We start from the raw sequence: 23,032 nt of genomic DNA on the forward strand, positions 1-23,032 counted from the left end.
CTTCTTGCTATCTACAGTATAGAGAACCGTTTGCAGTACAAAAAGAGGTAGGAGACCCAGTAAAAATAAAGTCACAAAATTGAAAATCCAAATATATGAAAAAGGTTCACTTTTACAATCAGAGAAATGTCTTTTAAAATGGCACAATGTTTGTTGACTTATTTACATTTCACCTGTGGTGAAATACACCTAGGGTGATCATATATCCCTGTTTGTTTCACATCCATTTAATATTTCTGTTTGCTTTCAAAAAGGAGCCCTGATAGACTACTAACCACAAACTCAGAGTTCAACAAGTCAGCAACTCTGCAAGAGAAAGATGAGGTTACCTGTTCTGGTAAAGAGTTACCTGCTCAGAAACCTTGTACAGTGTTACCATGGGTCGATATCAACCCGGTGGCAGTGGGTTTAGGTTTTACTTTCAAGCGTGTCCAACTTTGTAAAATGAATTCTAGAGTTGCCCTTCATATGTCCCTTGGTCCCCAAATCCCACTACTAGTTATATATCCCTGAGAAATTCTGACTCACATGAGGACATACACAACAATATGTGTTATAGAATTGTGGATAATATTAAGGAATTGTAAGAAATGTATGGATTGATCAAAGGCGATATGATAAGTGAAATGTGTGGAATGAGCAGGGTGGAATATTTTGCAAATACTGAAATTAACAAAACATATACAGCAATATGTTTTGATCTTTAAAACATATTGCCATAGTCAGATATTTAATGAAAATAAAGAATTATTATGTTTACGGTGTGTGATAATATCACTGTGTCGTTGATAAAAAGTTTATTTTATGCAGGTTCATAGAGAAATATTTTTTAATCATTTTATTAGGGGCTCATAAAATTCTTTTCACAATCCATACATACATCAATTGTGTAAAGCACATTTGTATATTCATTGCCCTCATCATTCTCAAAACATTTGCTCTCCACTTAAGCCCCTGGCATGAGATCCTCATTTTATCCCCTCCCTCCCCTCTCCCCTCCCTCATGAGCCCTTGATAATTTATAAATTATTATTTTGTGATATATTGCCCTGTCTGACATCTCCCTTTACCCACTCTTCTGTTGTCCGTACCCCAGGGAGGAGGTTATATGTAGATCCTTGTAATCGGTTCCCCCTTTCTAACCCACCCTTCCTCTACCCTCCCAGTATCACCACTCTCAACCCTGGTCCTGAAGGGATCATCTGCCCTGGATTCCCTGTGTTTCCAGTCCCTATCTGTACCAGTGTACATTCCATAGAGAAATATTTAAAGATAAAATGACACATCTTAAATTTGCTTCACAATAACTTGGGGAATGGCTGACAGAGATTATAAGTGAAACAAGTCAGGTGAAGAATTGATACTTGTTGAACTGAGGTAATAAAATGTATAATAATATTCTCTTTAATTGTGTAAATATTTGATATTTTAAAGGCAAAATAAAATAAAACAAAAATGGAACTAATTGATGAAAACAAGAATTAAAATGAAATTTTGAAAAAATATCATGTAAATAAGAACTGCATAGATTCAAAATTAGATTATCAACATGTAGATTCAAAGACTAAATACAGAAATGTAGCCTCTAAAATAGAAAAGAATGACTGATGAGTGAAATAAAAATAAAAATAAAAATGAGAGACTAATTGGTCAAATCAGAGTTGGTTTTAAAAAAAAGAGTTAGTTTTTATATAATGTGATCTTCATGGCATTATTGAATCTCTCAATTTTCTACTCTCTACTTTGGGTTTTAAAAATGTTAGAAGCCTGGCCCCTTCGGCCCTTCATGATCACACATGTTGGTGTGCTGCTTCCATGTGGGCTTTGTTGCTTTGGGCTAGATGGCCACTTGTTTACTTTCAAGCCTTTAAGTCCCCACATGCTATAGGTCTTGATAGCTGGGCACCATCAGCCTTCTTCACCACACTTACTTATGCACACATTTAGGGTTCAGTATAGCAATAATGAAACCCACAACCTTCCTCTAGTTCTTAAATGCTTCCTCTCCCCAACTACCATGACCCCAATTCTACCTTGCAAACCTGGTTAGACCAGAGGATGCACACCAGTACAGATGGGAACTGGAAACGCGGGGAGTCTAGGACAGATAAACCCCTCAGGACCAGAGGTGACAGTGGTGATACCAGGGGGGAAGGGGGTGGGGAGTAGAATGGGGGAATTGATCACAAGGATCTACATATAACCTCCTCTCTGGGGGATGGGTAACAGAAGGGTGGGTGAAGGGAGACGCCGAGCAGTGTAAGATAAGATATAGTAATAATATATAAATTATTAAGGGTTCATGAGGGAAGGGGGAGTGGGGAAGGAGGGGGAGGGGAAAAAAGGAAAATGAGCTAATTCCAGGAACCCAAGAGGAAAGCGAATTTTAAGAATGATGAGGGCAACAAGTGTATGTGTGCTTTACACAATTGATCTATGTATTGTGATCAATTGTATAAGCCCCAATAAAATGATTTTTTTAAATCCTATAAATAAATAAAAATGTTAATCCTATCTCTTATTTGAAGATGTTTCCATTTCTTTGTTTTTGTTTGAGTTTCAACATTGTCATTCCTATACTGTGATTCTATTCATGTTTTTCTGAGACAGCCAAGATAAATATGTATATTCAAGCTGTAATGTATCTGATGCTTACCTGAAAATCTATACAGTACTCATTTTCCTCATGTAGGCCTGTGTCATGCATACATACAACAATATTATTTATTTTTATGTTTTATTATTTTCCAGATTCTTAAATTTTCTCATTCACATTTAATTATCTATGCAAATGTTTCAATCCTTATTATAGTATAAAAGATACTTCCGTTTCTTAATTTATACCATCATATTTAGGTAAAATACTTTCTCATTCCTAAATATCCTGTAATTTTTAAATTCCTTTATCCTTCTTTCTAATGTTTAAATGATCCTTTTGAATATATTTTATGGTATCTTATAAATGGAAACAATTCAATGGAAAAATCTGACAATTTTTTCTCACTGATCCCAAATTGCATCTGTATCATCTTTTAAATTCTCATATATAAGTGAGTTCCAAAAGTTTATGGGACGATAGAATGGAAAGATGAAGGCATTGCTCCAAGAAGTTTTTGTAGCCCCCACACACACATTTTGTAGAGTCTCTTATCTTATCTTGCTAATGACTAGACCCAATACTGGACCGATTACTCTTTCAAGGTTATGGTGCATTTATAGTATATTTTAATATCTGACAATTATTCCTACTCATTCTTGTCTGTGATAAATATTTTGGGGGCTCCTAAAATAATGTTTCTTAGTAAAATTTAGGCTCAATTTCAACTTCCAAATATTCTGTTAATGTTCTGTGTAAAATTACTGACTTGAATCTTCTTGTATTGGAAAAGGAATGTCTGAAAGGATATTCTTCTTCTTTTATAGTTTTCTTCAAAGAAATCTTACATAATTCTAAATAATTTGACCCAGGTATTGTTGCTGTATGTTAATGTCATTCATTTTTGTGTATTTATTTCAAATCAGTCTACTTTTGGAATTTTATAATTTTGAAGGGCTCATTTTTCGATATTTTCATTCAACAAATTTTTGAACAGCTACTGTGTTCTCAAAAATGTTAAGCATCCAGGGAAAACAAATAATAAGAGATAGAATAGCTACACTTGTGTAGATAATTATGCCACTTGAAAAAAATGTAAACTTTCTGTATTTATTCTCATTATTCCAGTACATTGAGTATAATTGTTGAACAATAATAAAATACTTAATTAATACACCTAATATTTAAATCTCAATTAGGTGTAATGCTTGCTGCTCTGTTTTAATCAAAAGTCTATAACGTTACTGTTTTCTTCTTGTGTTCTATTCATAAAAGATTTATACTCATAAATAATGTTGACTTTTCTCAAAGTACATTTACTCAATGCATACACAATAAGTCAAAAATATTTGTACAACACATGTTTTTGTTGTTAGGTGCTGTTTTTCACCAAGACTGGTCCTTTTTGTAACAAAACAGAACACCCCTGGTCCTGAGCCGCTGTTGCCAATCCATCTTGTTGAGAACCTTCCTCTTTTTTGCTGCTCTTCCACTTTACTAGGCATTATGTCTGTGTTAGACAGGGTTCTCTAGAGAAACAAAACCAGGACACTTGTGATTTTGTATACATGGATAGATATATACAGTATGAAGGAATATAACTGCTAATTAGTCCACACAACAGTACAGAGGGCTCAGTTCAATTCACTTCCATGGAACAGTTAATATACTGGAAGTCCTTCAGCTCACGAGGGCTGCTGGGTCCAAATTCAAAGAAGCAGACAGCTAAGTCTTCCCTAGGGCAGTGTAGGCAGTCCAGCCACAGGCAGCAAACAGCAGGTGTGTGTGTGGGGGGGTGTCACCAATAGTCAGCAGCTCAGGAGCTTGGCAAAGCAGGCCCAGATGAGATCTCAAACTCAAGCAATGCAAGATGGCAGGATCTGATAGCTTCAAGCTCAAGTGATGTGTCCACCAGCAGCGTGGCAATGCAGGTTTCGAAGGAACCTCAAGCTCTAGTGACACAATCCATGGTTTGGCAGTCCCACAGGTAGTGTAGCTCACAAGTTGAGGCAGAGAACTAGCTGAAACAGCTGCACACCGGTCCAATCACCAGAGCAAGAGAGAGAGGGGTGGCGTTTGCTGAGCCATTTACCTCTTTGCCCTCCCATCAAGCTGTGACCTTATTCATCCCACATATGCCCATTGGCCAGGTTGGCACAATAAACCTACCTATCACAATTTCCCTCTCCAGGAATTGGTCTCTCTTAGTAACCCATCCAAAGTGTACAAGACTGTGTCTTGCCATCCTTGCCTCTAAGAAGCATTCTGTTTGTACTTCTCCCAAGACAAATGTGTTCTTTTGGCAGTCTTTCGATACTTTCAATAAATCTGTGCAGCAGGTTTATCCAATGCAATTTGTCCTTTGATCTCTTGACTGTGGCTTCCATGAGCATTGATTATGGATCAAGTAAGGTAAACTTCTTAACAACGTCAGTCTTCTCTCCATTTATCATATTGGTCCAGTGTTGAGAGCGTTGGCCTTGACATTGAGTTGTGATCCATGCTGAGAGCCAAAGTCCTTGGCCTGGACCACAAGTTCCTCAAGGCCTCACTCTCAGTGAACAAGGTGGTGTCAGCTACATTTTGATGGTTGTTAAGAAGCCTTCTTTCAAAACTGATGCTGAGTTCCCTTTCACATGATTTACAGCTTCTCTGGCTTACACGGGCTTGTTTTAATTTAAATTTAAACCTGAATTTACATATGAGAAATTGATGACCTGTTCCACTTTCAACTCCTGGACTGGTTTTAGCTTCTGATATTGAGTTTCTCCATAGTGTCTTCCCACAGTTGTAGCAATGTGATTTCTGTGCATTCCATCTGGAGAAATCCGCATTTTACGTGGTTGAAAAGGATAGTTACGATGACAAACTTGTCAGGTGTGCAACATCCTATCATGCCTTTTCCAGCTTAATTTCCTTCACCAAGGCCATATTTTCCAAGTACTCTTCCTTCCCCTTTGTTTCCAGTTTTTACATTTCAATTGCCAGTAATTATCGGTGCATCTTGATTGCATATTTGTTCAATTTCAGACTGAAGACATTGGTCATATTCTTCAATTTGTAAATTAATTGGCTTTAGTACTTGGTGCATACATTTGAATAATAGTTAAATGGCTGTGGATTTCGGTATCTGGGGATAGATATTAACCTATTACAAACAGCATTGCACTTTAAGATATATCTTGAAATTTCCTTTTGGATAATGAATGAAATGCCATTCCTGTTGATTATGTCATTCCCAACATAGTAAGCCACATGATTTTCTGATTCAAATGGCTATTACCAGTCCATTTCAGCTCACAGATATCTAAGATATTGATCTTTATGCATTCCACTTTATTTTTTATGACTTACAGTTTTCCATGATTCATATTTCACACATTCCAAATTCCAATTATAAATAGATTTTGGCAGTGCTCTCTCCTCATTTTGAGTTGTGCCCCATGAGCAAGTGAAGGTACTGAAGACTTTATTCCCCCTGGTTTCCTCCATTATTTTCATTATGGTCAACTTGGCTTTGAGAAGATAGCTCTTCCTCAGTCATATTTTGAGTTTCGGTGTGATGGGACACCCTTACTCCAGTTGCAGTGCTTAGAGAGGTAATGAGGATTTCTCAGGGATGTAATCTTACAAGTGATAAAAAGAAAGAGACACAGCAGAAGAGCCAAGAATGGAGTACATCCTTGGGACTGAAGGTCTTTCCACTGCTGAATTCCTAGACCCAAAGGAATATTGATACCAAGACACATAGATGAATCCAAGTGAGGTAGTTACATAATCTGTTGTCAATTTGAGAGGATTAAGAGTGAAGGGGTGGAGTTTAGCCTGTCAATCAGGTGGCAGCTTGATGATCTCATTTGGAGGCATTAAGGAGATAAATAGCTCACTGGAGGTGGGACACATGTTCACTCCCTGTGAGACATTTCTGACCAGAAGCCACATGAAGCTACCCTGATGCACCCAGAGTCCTGGGAGCTAGAGGAGCTACATGCAGACCCCTGCTAATACTGAGATGCTTATGCTGCCACTGGATCCACAAGACTTCACACCCACTGGCCTGTGATCTTCCTGCATTTGGCATCATGTGTTTCATGAATCTGAAGAGGACTTTATAGATTGATATTGGATATATGGGCTAATATCGGACTTATGAACTTGATCTGGACTGGGCTGGGCTGTTTTCTCAATATTCAGTTGCTCTTGTATATAAAGCTCTTTCCTATACACTTGTAAGTATCTATGAATTTGTTTCTCTAGTCTACCCAGACTAGCACAACAAGGAATGCTGTGGCTTTACAAGCTGAAAAGAACAAGGACTTTTCTTCAGAGATGACATAGAAGGACTGTGTTCCCCTAGAGTCGGTGATCTAAATTCTGATTTTTAGCCCTCTAAACTGTGAAAGACTAAATTCCTCTATGTTAAAGCCATACATTGTGGTATTCCTGTTATAAAGGCACTTCTTACCTAAATGGAAGTGTTTCTGGCTTATCTGGATCTTAGTATCTATAGGGATATAGAGATAATCTAACTTTACTGTGATTTTTTTTGAGGTTGGATTTTCTGCTTATTGTAACTTCAAAATGCATGGGAAAGCAGAACTGATTCAGCGGCATCTAAGGAGACAACAACTTTTCAGTGGGTAGAAATACATATTCTCAGCATCTATAATTCTCTGTAAAATATTTTTCTTGGTTTAAATTTGTGTCTAATTTTCCATCTTAGAAGTAGAAACTAAAATGTAATGATTTAGGGAGAGGAGAAGGAAAAGCAGGACTTATAAAGGAAGTTTGCCAAAACAACTGTGTTCAGGTCAGATTGCCTTGCCCCATGTGGTACTGAATAGTTAGCGAAATAAAGCCCAAAAGAGGTGATATAATGTGCTCCAGGTTACACAGCAGGCTCGTAAAACGAGTCTAACACCGATGCAGTTCTTTGCACCATTCAACACATTTTTTAAAAGAAAATCTAGAGCTAGGAGTTAGTAGCAAAAACTGCAAGGCATCATTTCTGTAAGTGTATTATAAATATTACTTGATATGGTGCCAGATTCTCTCTTCATTTCCTAGGTGAAGAACCTGAGACCCCAGGGGATTAAATGAGAGCAAGCTATGATCCAAATCAAGTCTGAAACCTCCTGCTTATTGATTGCTCTACCTGTCAGTGACTCAACAAATGACATTACCTCTTTCAAAATCAATAGATGGAAATATTATGAGTAAACAAATTGCAGATATTTAAAGAAAATATTTTAATTGACGCTATTTACTTTATTCATTAGAGTAGAAGAAGTGTAGAGAATTATATTAAATGCTTACAAGGGTTCAGAAACATTGGGATCCATAGATTATTTTATTATACCATAACCTTTTTGGGGGAAAAATGAGCAAACAAAATGCTATATGTATGAAAGAATACTTCATAGCAGTCTTTGATAATAGAATGTCTTTGAAGCCATAGGATTAACCAGAAGGGAAGGTCTGAATAAATTGTGGCATGTATGAGAATACTGTGAAGTAATAATGATGGAATTATCATTATGGCTACAAGCATGAGAGTACCGCCATTTCTCTGCCCTGGTTCACCTGGCTTCCTATAAACCTGCCTTCTGATATTTTAAATACTTGACATGAATCTGCCTCAGGAACTTTTTATTCCTAATACACCATATGTTGGTTTTTTTTATTATTGGATAGCTAATTAGCAGAAACTTCACCTGTTAAAATGCGCACCTTTCTTATCTCACAGTTTTGAAGATCAGAAATGTGAGTGACTTTGACTGGGTTCTATACATAGCACTGCACATCTCAAATCTCAAGGTAGACTCTAGGAAGAACTTGATATTAGCCTCATTATCATTGTTAGTTTCTTCAATTGGGAAGAACTCATCTTTGCTGGCTCTGGGCTGAGGATCACTCTTAGCTTGTAGAGGCAACTCTAAGTTCTTCCCTAAAGCATCCCTACGTTCTTCTTTTCAAGAAGAACTCATCTCTCCTCTCTTTCATGTTCCAACTCCGACTTTCTATGTGGCTACCAGCTGGAGAAAACCCTCAACTTTTATGGGTTCATGTGATTAGGTTCCCCCACCTATGGATAATCTCTCTATTTTAAGGTCAACTGGTGAGTTACCATGATACATCTGCAAAATCTCTTTCCCATATTAACTTAACATAATGATAATAATCACACTGAAGAGTGAAGGTCATCTGAGCTGTCTTGGAATTCTGCCAACCCAGATTCTGCCTTACACAGAGAACCACGGGGCAGACCCTCTTATGTCTGGACTTCATATAGTTGTCAGCTTACAGCAAAGTATTTCCAGGACAATGCCTAAAATCTAATGGCATTCATACTTTACCACCCTAAACTTCTCACACTCTTTGCTTGCTTGGTCATTTTCTTCTCCTTAATACTTATCTAATACCGATATATTTTACTGATATAGAAGAGGGTTACCCCCAATGATATAACACATCTGAGATAAACCCCAATACAAACAAACAAACAACAACAAAAGCCCAAAGTTAGAAAATATTGAAAAGCAGATCAGGACTAATGTGCCTAAGAGGCGGGATCAACTGGCAGGGTTTGTCCTGCTGATCTTCTGTGGGCATCTCTCCAATACACTCTACCTAGTCACTCCCTGAAATTTCACTTACGTGCTTGTTTTTCAGTGTATGAAACCTAGAACTGAGGAACCTATAGGGACAGCAAGTAGAATGGGGGTTTCTGGTGGGTACAGTGGTGGTGGGGAGTGGGGTCGGGTGGGTAAAAGGAACTGATGTCAAGGAGTTCAGGAAGGAAAATAATGTTTTGAAACTGATTGTGGTAGAAGTTGTACAATAGTGCTTGATGTGATTGAACTATGGAACGATATGATATCTCTATGAATTCCCAATGAAATGATTTTTAGAAGAAAAACATAAGGTTTTCAAAGCTATACATTTTTATAGAATCAGACTGCTTATTCTTCTGGAGTGTAGCTGCTGAGTGTCAGTCATTGACTTTTCATCTAGCAGCCAGAGCATAAGCCGTGTGCCACCAGGATTAAGTCACTGCCATCGGGTTGATTCCTGCTCAGAGCAGCCCAATGGCACAGAGTGGCGCTGCCTCTATGGCTCTCTGAGACTGCGAATCCTTACAGGAGCAAAAGCCTCCTTTCTTCAGGGGACTGGCTGGGGCTTTTAAACTTCTGACTTACAGTCAGCAGCCCACTATGATACCAGGGCTCCTGCACCAACTTAATTTTCCTAAATTTACCATCTGGAGAATGTTATTTTGAAAATATACAAGTTTAACAGGTATTTCTTATGTTTCATCACAATATTGTTCATTTCCTAGAGCTCAATTCATTTGCTTTTGAAATATATTTGGGATAGACATCAAGATCATTAAATATATGTGGAGTGTACTCATTTAGTGAGACAAGATAGTATTTTCTATCTTAATTCTTTCAAGATGGCTGGCAGAATTTTAATGCTACTTAGGGAAAGTTCTCTTACTAATAATGACAACTGTTTACTAAAATATTTCAATATATAAACATTGCCTAGATACTTGACCTTCCTGGAATTATTTAATTTCCCATACTTTTATGAAGTATGTGTTAATTTTCAAATATACAATCTAGGAAGCACCAGATCACACGAGTCTTTAAGATTTCTGAACAAAAAGAAGTGATTAACTCTTCTACTTCAGAAAGTCATGCATTAATTTCATTGACATTTCATGGCCAAAGCAAGTCATGTGGATGAGCCAAAGTTCAACAGTTAGGGAGTTGCTGTCCTCTTGCGTATTAGAAAGAAGAGGAAAGTAAGTTACCAAAGCAGTGGTACTGTCTGCTCTACTCTTAAATCTATGTTTTGTTTGTCCTTTTCAGATTTGGAAATATTTATTTGTTAAAACACACAGAAACAAAATATAGGTGATATGGTTCGTTTTCTCTTTAATTATCATTAAAATGTATATAGTTAGTATTAGTACTTCCTTCTTGAATTGGACAGCTCTAAAAAAATCCCTTTTGGTGTCCTTTACACTTATTTCAAGAGTCATGTAAATGATTCTCTTACCAGTTAGGTTCATTCATTTGTTTCCTCCTTTCATGTGCCCTTTAAAACTCTCAACTTACTAGAACACTCCAGATGCAATTTTATTGACCTCTCTAAACTGCCTCCCCTCTTCTTCAGAAGTTTGAGAATTTGCTGTTGTAAAGTCATAATTTGATTCTTGTGTGTCCGATGTCCCCTGAGATTTTTATTTTGGAGATTAACAAAGCTTTGAAAAGAAGGCTCAAAATGTGTATTACTCCCCTGTCCTTTTTTAGTAAGCTACAAGAGATGTGTAAAATGGAATAAACAAAGGAAAAAGTTTTCAAGAAAAAGGACCCCAACACAGACAAGTGATGAAGCAAAGTCACATGCTGACACCTGTAAAGCAGACCCAGAGATCAGCTAGTTCAGATTGGAACTGGAAGATGGAGAACAGAGATGATCTTTTGGCAGCACTTTTGAATATTTGTGTGGTAGGTAAGGTTCTGTAGAGAAACAAACCCAGTGAAATTTCTATGTGTGTATTTAGGCAGAAATTCATATTAAGAAAATTACTCACACGGTTGTAGAATCAGGAAAATTCAAGTCCAGGCAGTTTCCAAGTCTGTGGGTCAGATGTTTCACTAGAGAATTCTCTAGCTCACGTAGCTGCATGAAGACAACAAGCAAATATATCCATGGTCAACAGATCAGATATTAGGACACTGAAGACTCCCCAGATTGGTAGGCAATATGGCAAACCATTGACTAAAGACCAAAGAACCAGAGGTAGATAAACTAGATGTAGGACCCAGACCCAGAAAAATACAAGCAAATCTTTCCTCATTAGAGTGGAAGCAGACCACATCCCTAAAGAAACCCCCTTTCAATTAATTGCATCCAGGCTGTAAACTGAATAGGAGCGTTGTGTCCCACTTTAATTTTACAACTGCTCATAGAAGATCTTATTATGAAAGAAATTGCGCTGAACAACATATCAACCTGTGTGATCACAGGGTGTCGAAAGGATCACTGAAGACAAATGGGTGCATAAGCAAATGTGGTGAAGAAAGCTGATGGTGCCCGGCTATCAGAAAGTATAGCGTCTGGGGTCTTAAAGGCTTGAAGGTAATCAAGCGGCCATCAAGCTCAGAAGCAACAAAGCCCACATGGAAGAAGCACACCAGCCTATGCAACCATGAGGTGTCGAAGGGATCAGGTGTAAGGCATCATCAGAACAAAAAATCTTACCATAGTGAATGATGCGGGGAGTGCGGAGTGGAGATCCAAAGCCCATTAGTAGGCCACTGGAGATCCCCTTGCAGAGGGGTCGCGGGGAGGAGATGAGCCAGTCAGGGTGCGATGTAACAATGATGAGAAATACAACTTTCCCCTAGTTCCTAAATGTTTCCTCCCCGCTCCCACTACCATGACTCGAATTCGATCTTGCAAGTCTGGCTAGACCAGAGGAGGTACACTGGTACAGATAGGAACGGAAAATACAGGGAATCCTGGGCGGATGAGCCCTATAGGACCAGTGGTGTGAGTGGCAAAACAGGGAGGGTAAAGGGAGAATGGGTGGGAAAGAGGGAACCGATTACATGGAACTGTGTGTGACCTCCTCCCTGGGGGACAGACAACCGAAAAGTGGATGAAGGGAGATGTCGGACAGGCAAGATAGGACAAAATACTCATTTATAAACTATCAAGGGCTCATGCGGGAGGGGGGAGCGGGGAGGGAGGGGAAAAATGAGGACCTAATGTCGGGGGTTTAAATGGAGAGAAAATGTTTTGAGAAACGATGTACAAATGCGCTTTACACAATTGATGTGTGTATGGATTGGGATAACAGTTGTATGAGCCCCTAATAAAATGTTAAAAAAGAAAAAAAAATGCGCTTTACACACACACACAAAAAAAAAAGAGAGCGGAAAATATTAAAAACTAAAAGAAATTTAAAATGGACCTAAAGGGAGATTAAATGATAAGATGTTAAATGATATCTAACTGCATCTCCAATAATCCACCTTCCAGTGCACTCTGCATGATGGTAAGACTATTCACATCCCTGGTCCCTAGTCAGAGGGGCGTCACCGGAGACTTAATCCACGTGTATTTCCCCTTCACTTTTTTTTTCATTGAAATGACTTTAAAATGTGTTGAAAGGGTATTACATTTTAACATAAGCATATCTGCAATAATCAACTTTACCATGCTGTCTGTCAGATAGCAAGGATATTCACATCCCTCAATTATCAATAGAGGGGAGTCACCTGAGATTTAATCCAAGCATGGACATAACAAATGGATTTTGGGTTTCCACAGTCATCCAGAGCCTCTGAAAACCAGGTGTTTACAATTTAAGCTTTGATACTATTTTCCTCTTTGGATTTGGATTATATTATTTACAATCCTTGGCTCACACGGACTGGTGTGTTCCTTCCTGTGGACTTAGCTGATGTCTCACTTAGATGACTGCTGGCTCAAAGACAAGCCTTTAAGGTGCTATATGCTAGTCCTTCTGATAGCTGGGTACCATCTAGTTTCATCACCACACTTTACTACAGCACCAATTTTCAATGATCTCTTCATAAGGATGAGTATCAAGCAGGGCTAGGTCATAAGAATACATTTCTTTTCAGATTGGGCTAGAATTAAGTGTCAGCCCAAAATTTGTTCATATCTTTAGGAGGGCATATTGCCAGGTTTCCCCCCTTGGAAAGCATGATGAAACTTCATCTTATATACTTTGGATATATTGTCAAGAAACAACGGTCCCTGGAGAAGGACCTCATGTTTGGTAGAGTTGAGGGACAATGAAAAAGAGACAGGTCCTCAAGGAGATGGATTGATATAGTGACTGCAAAAATGAGATGAAGCATAGGAACCATTGTGAACATGGCACAGGACCAGGCAGTGTTTTGTTCTGTTGTATGTAAGGTTGCCATGGGCTGGAACTGACTCAAGACACCTAACTACCCTAACTTCCTCCTTGGAGCAGCTGAGCTTGAACACACTCAACTTCCACTGAGCAGATTGCTTGGCTATTGGTGCCATCAGGACCCTTTGAAGATAAAGAGCTTTTATAAAGCATGAAGATAGAACTGTTGAGCTTGGCTCTGTCATGTAAAACATTTAAATATAATTTAATGACTATTGAGTAAAATATCTTAGCTATGCTGTTTGCTTCCATCAGATTGGCACCCCGGACTCATGCTAACCCAAAGCATAATAGTCAAGACTACTGTAATTTATAAGGCTTTCGATGTCTGATTTTTTTGGTAAGTATGTCATTTGACCTTTCTTTATAGTTTGTCTTAATCTGGAAGTTCTGCTGAAAAATACTCAGTTGCATTCAAGCCTCCAGTAATAAATGGGTGGTGGCTGTGTTTGAAATCAGGAATTCTTCCAGCGAGTCACCACTGTGGTTCAAATTTAGATCTAGTTGTGGCAAATTGTTCCCCAAGATGGCCACAACAATAACTCCCATCCTGTTTGGGAGATTCATCAAAGTTAGAGTCTGTTCTCCCTCTTTCCTGACTCTTCACCCGCTCCACCCCCAACATGCCCTTGAATATAAACGTGCTCTACCACTTTCCATGATTGATACGATGTGGTAGAAATTTTGGTTTTGGAGGATAGACTTGAACAGATCTTATAACTTCCATTATGGAAGAATTCTTCTGGAATGCATTGGTGAGAGGAGAAGGGAAGGATCATTACCAAAGGCATGGTAGATATTGTTACATGTGACCATTTTAGGAAACAATTTGCCTTGAGATTGCTCTGCTCTGAAGCAGCCCAAGAGACAAGCGGAGGAGATTATGGAGATCTAACTGAAAGTCCTAGTTGAGTCCAGTTTCCAGCCAATCCATCAACTGAATGCCAACACATAAGGGGTGCCAAAGAAGACTAGCAAGTCCAGAGAAGTATGAGGAACAGTAAACCATTATTTCCTTAAGCCACTAATTTTGGGATGAGTTGTTACCTAAAAATAGTTAACTAAAACAATAGCTATATTGAGTGAGTAAGAGGGGATGTAGGGTGATGTAAGGTAGATAAATCATTACTTAAAAAATAGAGAAGTCAAAAAGTAATACCTTAAACAGAAAAATTATGGGTAAAAAAAGGAACACTAGAGGCTTATCATGAGAAATGTGGAAGTAGATACCAGGAGAAACAACTAAAGAGTTTAAAGTTGTTGCCTGGGGCCAGACCGTGGGGTAGGCCTGGGGAATGCAATTTTTCATTATAAACCTCTTAGTGCTATTTGATTTTTAAAATATGAACACAAATTGCTTTGATAAAAAAAAAGGTATATATTTTTTCATTGTTCCTGAGATGTGCAATCATACGAAGTTAACATATGGGAAGACTTTGGGGCTTAACAGATGAATGAAGAGAAGATTCTAAATTGTTCCATCATTTGCCACTGTCCATTCCTCCTCACCTGTCCTCTCTCTTAGCTCTCTGGTTTTCAGTATCCGTTTTTGGCAACTTGTTCAAAATGAGAATGGATTTTAATGTACAAGTGATGATTGACAAGTCACTTAGAAAGCAAACAAACAAACAAACAAAAACAGGAGACAGCAATGAACTGAACTTTTGTCTTCCCTGATTATTGTTAGGACCTTAATTCATTTTAAAAGAAAAACTGGGGGATGGGGAGAGCTCAGAAGCCCTTCAACTACTGAAATCTGAAGTAAAAGCATATTATCTTCAAATCGCTGGCCCTGAGTACCTTTAAATAGCTACACCTCTATACAATCTGATTGCTGGAAAAATACTTGTCATTCTTGTGCACTCTTTGGGGGGTTCCTCTTCGCCTGTGACAACGAATATAAATAATCTTCACATATATCTTACAAAACTGGGACTTTCTCAAGTAATACTTAGGTATGAGCAGCTTTGGAAAATCTGATTATTTTTTTATTTCCCTGGCATTTGTCTTTAGAATCCTTAATGCCATTCTCGGTCCTGTTCGAAGTGCCTGCTCCAAGTCATCCATTATTTCTCAAAGCGACACAGTTTGTGCCTTCAGCTGCACAATTCTGACAACTGGACAACCTGGTAGTTCAGGCTTTAAGAAATCAATCAGAGCAGCTGTTTGGCAAAGTGTGTTGAGTGATTTTCTCATTTTTCAGCAAGCTGTTGTGGAATTACGTCACTTCAATTCAAGTGTTCTCTTATTCCCCCAAATACCTCTCCTCTTTAACTGGCCTACCTTTGTCTTTCTTAACCTTGTCCCAGCCCTCAGCTTAAACTACTCTCAAAGGAAGCACCAGAGGATTAGGCATTTTGGTTGGATGATTTGAATAATGATGGTCGCACTATTATTGGGACATAGATCAAATAATATTTCTATGATCAATTTGGATGCAAAAGGTTTTTTTTTAAAGGGCTGCATTTAAGTCCCTGCCTCTGCCCACTGTATGCTTGAATTCATTCTCTGCAAGTCCAAAAACAGGTCAACATAGGAAGCAAAGCAGGAGCGTTCGCCCCACCATGCCCAAGCAATGATGTCAAATCTTATACTCACAGGCCGCTGTGTGGTCTACCACGTGTGCCATTAATATGGACAATACGGCTTGTTCTGAGCCATCAAGTCAGTTCCAACACATAGCGAGCCTGCACCGTCTGGATCTGTGCTGGCCTCATCATCCTTGCTGTATGGTTCGACCTACCGCTGCCGCCACTGTGAAAATTCCCTCCACGGGAGGGCTTCCTCTTTTTCCTGACCCTCTACCTTACCAAACAGATGTCCTTCTCCAGGGACTCGGCCCTTGTAAAGAACAACGTGCGATGGGATAGTCTGACCAACCTGCCCTGTCACGTTTGTCCACTCTTCTTCCAATCCGTTGTGTATTTCATAAATATTCTACACTGACAATGTAATTCAAAGATATCGATTCTTTTGCAATCCCCTTGTTCATTGCCGAGCTGTGGCATGCACATCAGGTGATTGAAAAGACCGTGGCTGGCAGCAGGTACAGCTTAGTCCTCAGTGATATCCTGCTTCACACTTTAAAGAGGTCTTGTGCAACAAATTGTCCGATGCACCTTGTTATGCGATCTCTTGATTGCTAATTAGTCTACGGGTATTCATCATAGATGCAAGTATGCTGACGTTCTTGACAACTTCAATCTTTTCTGACATTAGGATGGTGTTGTTTATTTGTGCATTGTGAGAATTTTTGTTTTATGTTGGGTGTAATTCATGCTGAAATCTTTGATCATCATCAGTCAATACCCCCAATTCTCTTTGCTTTCTGCAAGCAAATTGGTGTCATCTGCATAGCACGGGTCACTAATAAATCGTTCTCCAATCTTGATGCCACATTACTTTTCACATAGTCCAACTTCTAGGATTATTTATTTCAAACAGATTGAAGAAATATGGTGAAAGGATACAACCTTGACACACGTATTTCCTCATTTCAACCGACTCATTACCCCTTTGTTCTATTTGAGCACCTGCTTGCATCTTGGTCTTCGATTAGGTTCCACATGAGCACAAGTAAGAGTTCTGGAATTACTATTCTTGACAATGTTATCTATAATTTGTTCTGATCAAAGCATTTGAATACCTTGGCAAAGTCAATGGAAGACAGGTAAACAAACATCTTTCTGGTGTCCTCTGCCAAGATCCATTTAACAACAGCAATAATAACTTTTGCTCTACTTCTGAATTGGGCTAAACTTTCAGACAGTTACCTGTTGATGTCCTTCAGCAAAATTTGAGTTGTATATAATACTTAATATCACTAAGTATTTATTTGATTTCTGTATTCGACTAAGTCACTTGACATAATGTGAATGGGCATAAATGTGTATTTCTCCCAGTTGGTTGGCCAAGTAGCTGGACAAATTTCTTCTAAATTTCTTGGCAAATTAGAGCTGTATTTTGGTTTTTGCCAGTGCCTTCAGTGCAGCATGGATATCTTCCTTCAATCCTGTCCATTCTTGATCATGCACTACCTCTTGAAATGGTTGAACATTGACCAATTGGTTTTGGTACAATGATTTCCTTTTGATGCTTCCCACGGCTGCTGTTTTGCCATAGAATCCTTCAGTTTTATAGTTCAAGGCTTGGAATCTTTTTTCAGTTCTTTCAGCTTGGGAACTGCTAAGTACATTCTTCCCTTTTAGCTTTCTCACCTCTGGCCTTTGCACATTTCATCACAATATTTTGTCTTCTGTATTTACCCTTTAAACATCCCCTTTCTTCAACTCCTTTACTTCATAATTCCATTCATTTGCTTTACTCTGATTTCAAGAACAAGTTTCTGAGTCTCTTCTAACTCCATTTTGGTCTCTTTCCTTCTCCTGTCATGTTGGTGACTTTTTGCTTTCTTCATGTATGATGTTCTGGATGTCATTCCACATCCAGTCTGGTTGTCGGTCATTGCTGTTCAATGAATGCATCAGATCTACTCTCGAGGTGGTCTGAAAATTCAGGTGGGGTTTATTCAAGGGCATACTTTAACTCTAATGGACTTGTTTTAAAATTGTTCAGTTTCAACTTGAATTTGCAAGTGAGCAATGGTTGTTTTGTCCTCTGATTTTCAATCAGGGCCTGACCTTGACATGGGCGATGATTCCGAGCTTCCTGTTGTCTCATTCCACCGATGTAGCCCGTTTATTTCTTCATACTCTGTCTGGGGAGGTCTGCATGTGTAGTTTTGTTTTGAAAAGGTGTTTGCAATGAATAAATTTGTCTTGTAATATTTTATCATGCAATTTCCAGAGTCAATTCTATCATTAGGACCATATTTTCAAACTGTTCACCCTTTTTTGCTTCCAATATTTTCATTTCAATTGCCAGTAATCATCAATGCATCTCAATTGTAAGTTTTATCAGTCTGACTGCAGAAGATGGTAATGTTTCAAATTTTCTCGTTTTGGGCATTTGAGGTTGGTTTTCATTTAGGCATATCTATTAATCTATAACTGACCTTGTTTAACTTCAGCATAGATCTTGGAATGTTTGTTTTGATAATTCATCTTCAGTTTGTCATTCCCAAAATATCAGACTGCATGATTGTCTAATTCCAAATCACCTATACCAGTCCATGTCAGCTCACGCATACCTCGGAGAATGATTTTGATGCTTTCCTTTCCATTTGTGATGGCTTCCATTTTTTCCTCTATTCGTACTTTGTACTTCCCAGGATCCAAGGACGAGTGGACATTTGCCATTTCTTCTTCTCGTTCTGAGTGATGCCACTTCAGTGAATAAAGATCCCGAAAGGTTTGCTCTATCCACGTCTTTCAGGTCAACTCTGCGCTACGGAGGCAGCTCTTCTCCAGTCGGATTTTGAGTGCCTTCCACCCTCAGGGCTCATCTTCCACCTTTTGAAAGGAGAGCAATCCACTGCTATTCATAAGGTTTTCAATGGCCAATAGTTTTAGAACTGGGTCCTCCTTAGTCCAACTCATTCTGGAAGCTCTGCCCAAACCTACCCGTGGGTGACTCTACTGTTATTGGATGTGTCAGTGATATCGGTTCCTGCATCACAAGTGCACGGAGGCCACGATAGTATAACAAACTGACAGAAGAGTGGGGAACAGGAATAGTAATAGGGGCCAATTCTTAAGCATTTGTTATGGGTCCAACACTCTACTGGGGATTTATTGCTAATCCTTTCACTAAACCTTAATGTTGAGTGACTAATCAGAGCAGCTAGATTATATGAAGAAGAATGCACGATTAGGACTGGAGGAGGCTTATTAGCAACTTTCCGTATGCAAATGACACAACCTTGCTTGCTGAAAGTGAAGAAGCACTTGTTGATAAAGATCAAGGAATGCATCCTTCGGTATGGATTACCACTCAATATGAAGAAAACCAAAATCCTCACAACTGGACCAATAGGAAGCATCACGATAAAGGGAGGAAAGATGGAAGTTGCCAAATATTTTTGACTTGTTTGAACCCCCAACTAAAGCTCATGGAAACAGCAGTCAAGAGAGCAGAGGACACATTGCATTGGCTCCATCTGCTGCAAAAAAAATCTTTAAAGTGTTGAAAAGTGAGGATGTATGTTACTTTGAAGACTAAAGTGCACCTGACCCAAACAAGGGAATTTTCAATCACCTGATATTCATGTCGAAGGGCAGTGAAAAAAGGCCTTTAAGGAATCTGCAATAATAGGCTCAAAAAATAAGAGCAATTGTAAGAATGGTCTAGAACTGGAGGTGTTTTGTCCTGTTGTACGTAAGGGTCAGTATCAGGCAGAACTCATTCAGTGGCACCTAACAAAAACAACAACGCAATGTTCTATATGATTATTTTCATTTTGCAGATGAGCCTATGCAATCAATCCAAGGTCAGAGAACTAGACACGTGAGGAAGCAGGGTTCTAATTCATATTTTTCGAAACATAAAGCATCAATCTACTTTGTCACACTGAGCTGGATTGTTTTGGTTCCTGTATTCAAGAAATCATTCTCATACAATTGGATTAAACATCAGTGATTATGTTTGTGGTGTGTGCAATGGAGTCCATTCCAATTCATAGTGACCCCAAAGAAGAGAGGACAACTGCTCCCCATAGGACTTCCTGGGCTTTAACCATTATAGGAGCAGATCATCAGGTCCTTTGTCCTGAAAAGTGGCTGATGGGTTCATCCCATTGACCTTTAGGTGAGCAGCTAAGCATTTAACTGTTGGGCGACCTCCCAACCCCAACCAGTGATCTTTTTGACCTTAAATAGATATATCCCAAAGCCTGTGAGGAGGATGGGCAATATTGGGCCATTGGGGTGAATATGCAGGCAAGGACAATAGCTTTCTTCAGTCCCTTGTTTTAGAGGAGCTTCTCATGGTCAATCTTTTTCTAATTGACTCGATGGCATTTGTCTCAATCTCTAGCCAATCTAGTTGACTCTCTCCTTTGAATGTCCTGACTGCTGGCCAGAGGCTCAGCTACAGAACAGTCCGTTCTTTCAGTCCTGTGCTGTCTGGTCTTGCTTGCTTCACTTTCTTCATGTCCAGTGCCCATGAACTCTACCCTTAAATAGAAATATTAAAAAAAGAATCCCATCATATTCATTTTTACTTGTGTAATTGTGCTACACTGCACTATAGATTGTGTGAGACAATTTGTGTGGAAGAAAAAGGAAAATAAAGTTCAAATACTGACCTCTAGATGTTATTTTCTGTTAATGGTGGTTGTGAATGTAAGTTTCTATCACTAATAATAGTAGCTGGGATCAAGCTAGTTACTTTTCATTGGTTGTTTAACTTTGGGGTGGCCTCTGTTATGCATATGAGTAAGCTACAACACAGAGATCAGATTCTGAATCCAGGACTTTGGCTCCAATTTCAGACTTAACTGGAATTTTCAGAGTTTAATGGACGTTCTGTATAGATTACAAGAGAGTTATTGATTGCTGAGAGTGGTGATACTGGGGAGGTGGAGGGAGAGTGGGGTGGAAAGGGGGAACCGATTACAAGGATCTACATATAACCTCCTCCCTGGGGACGGACAACAGGAAAGTGGGTGAAGGGAGACATTGGACAGTGTAAGATATGACAAAATAATAATAATTTATAAATGATAAAGGGTTCATGAGGGAGAGGGAAGCAGGGAGGGAGGGGGGAAAATGAGGAGCTGATGCCAAGGGCTTAAGTGGAAAGCAAATGTTTTGAGAATGATGAGGGAAACGAATGTACAAATGTGCTTTACACAATTGATGTATGTATGGATAGTGAAGAGTTGTATGAGCCCCCAATAAAATGATTAAAAAGAATAAGAACATGTAGAAATGAAGACTTTAAAAAAAAGAGTTCTTGATCATCGGTGGTGGGAGTGGAGAGGATAAATAAACCACATCTACCTGATGGAGGTGGTCAGGCTTTATTGAGAAGGTAGCTCTTATTTTAGGCTCTAAAAGGATGGGAACATTTGGTTCATAGTCATGTGTATGCAGAGAAGGGCATCTTAGAGAGAATAGCAATCATCTAATTGTTCCTGAGTCCTTACTGTTGAGACTCCACTTGCCACCTGTCTGAGCTATACGATTCATCAACCTAACACGGAATGACTGGTAGTGTGAAAGACTGTATGGTCCTTTTACTTAGTGATTTAAATAAACATTTTGAATAATACCTTTTTTCTCCTTTGCCAGAATTTCTGTTCTTTGGGTTTATTACTAGCTCTGTGTGGTACATGTCTTCCTATAAGGATATTGTTTTCAAAAGACCTTCATTGAGGACAGTGATACAGGCTGTAGAGCAGCTATCAACCATGTCAAATAACCAAATTCACTGCTCAGCACAGGGAAATACTTTTTATGATGCCTGTCCCAGCAATTGTTCCTAAGCAGGGACAGAGGGCGGTGAGATCGTTCATCTCTCTGCATTTCCAGAATGTGACATGTGTCAGTGCATCTTGCTCAGTCACTAAAATGAGGATGCCAAGATGGAGTGGTTGAGAAGAGACCTGAAAACAGAATCTTGACTCTCTGGACCTCCTCCACAGCCCCTCTGCTCCAGGGAGAGAAGCACTGGGATAATACGTGTGTAGTCTCTTTCCTACTGAGGTGTCTACCGTTGGAGGAGCTGGATGAAAATCAGAAGATGTTCTTTACTAATCTGTATATTATATAACAATGCTCTTGACCAGAGTAGAAATTGTTGGGGAGCTTCACAGGTAACTTATCCTCGGTCTTTAAACTCTTTATAATACCGATCAATTGGCATCTTTTCCACTGAACTCCTCAGTCATGTACTTTGATTTCTCCTCTCCAGATGTGACATCGTGGGGAGTCTCTCTGGATGTAACTATTCTGTTTTGGGGTTTTGTTGAATTCCCACCTGCCTGCTTCTGACATTAGGAATGCAGCTATCTGCCCTCACCCTAAATTCCAGTGTCACTATTTATAGTCATTGTGTTCCAAATTAATTGGTCACTTGCCTTGGCAAATGAGTTTAAATGTTAATATTCTCAAGATATCTCCAGAATCTTCAAAACAAGAAGATAAAAGGCCTTTTGTTGCTTCACAATTGATTTTCACACCAACTTGTGTGTGTGTGTGTGTGTGTGTGTGTGTGTTTCTTTACTTCATTACTGTTGAATCTCCAAATGGCTAATGTAAGAATTGATATATGGCCAGATGCCATTTGGGATTTCTGAGAATTCAAATAGACAGAAGGGAAAGAAGTTGGATTCTAAGATGAACAGTACTCTTACTTCTATGAAGTAACAATGGCATAGGCTGTCTCAGTAAATCCGAGTGTGGACAGAAGAAGAAAAATATATAAAAAATAAGAAAAAGACAAATGTCTTATGGTAGATTATTATGCTAGATTGAAGACTATCACATGCCAAACTTCCTGATAGCTATGGTCAAAATCTTCAAGTATTCAATAAAGTAGTATGAAAACATTAATCACCCTAGATTATT

Source organism: Echinops telfairi, unplaced genomic scaffold (genome assembly GCF_000313985.2).
Source record: "Echinops telfairi isolate 266 unplaced genomic scaffold, ASM31398v2 ScPeMD7_7410;HRSCAF=8448, whole genome shotgun sequence".
NCBI lineage: Eukaryota > Metazoa > Chordata > Mammalia > Afrosoricida > Tenrecidae > Echinops > Echinops telfairi.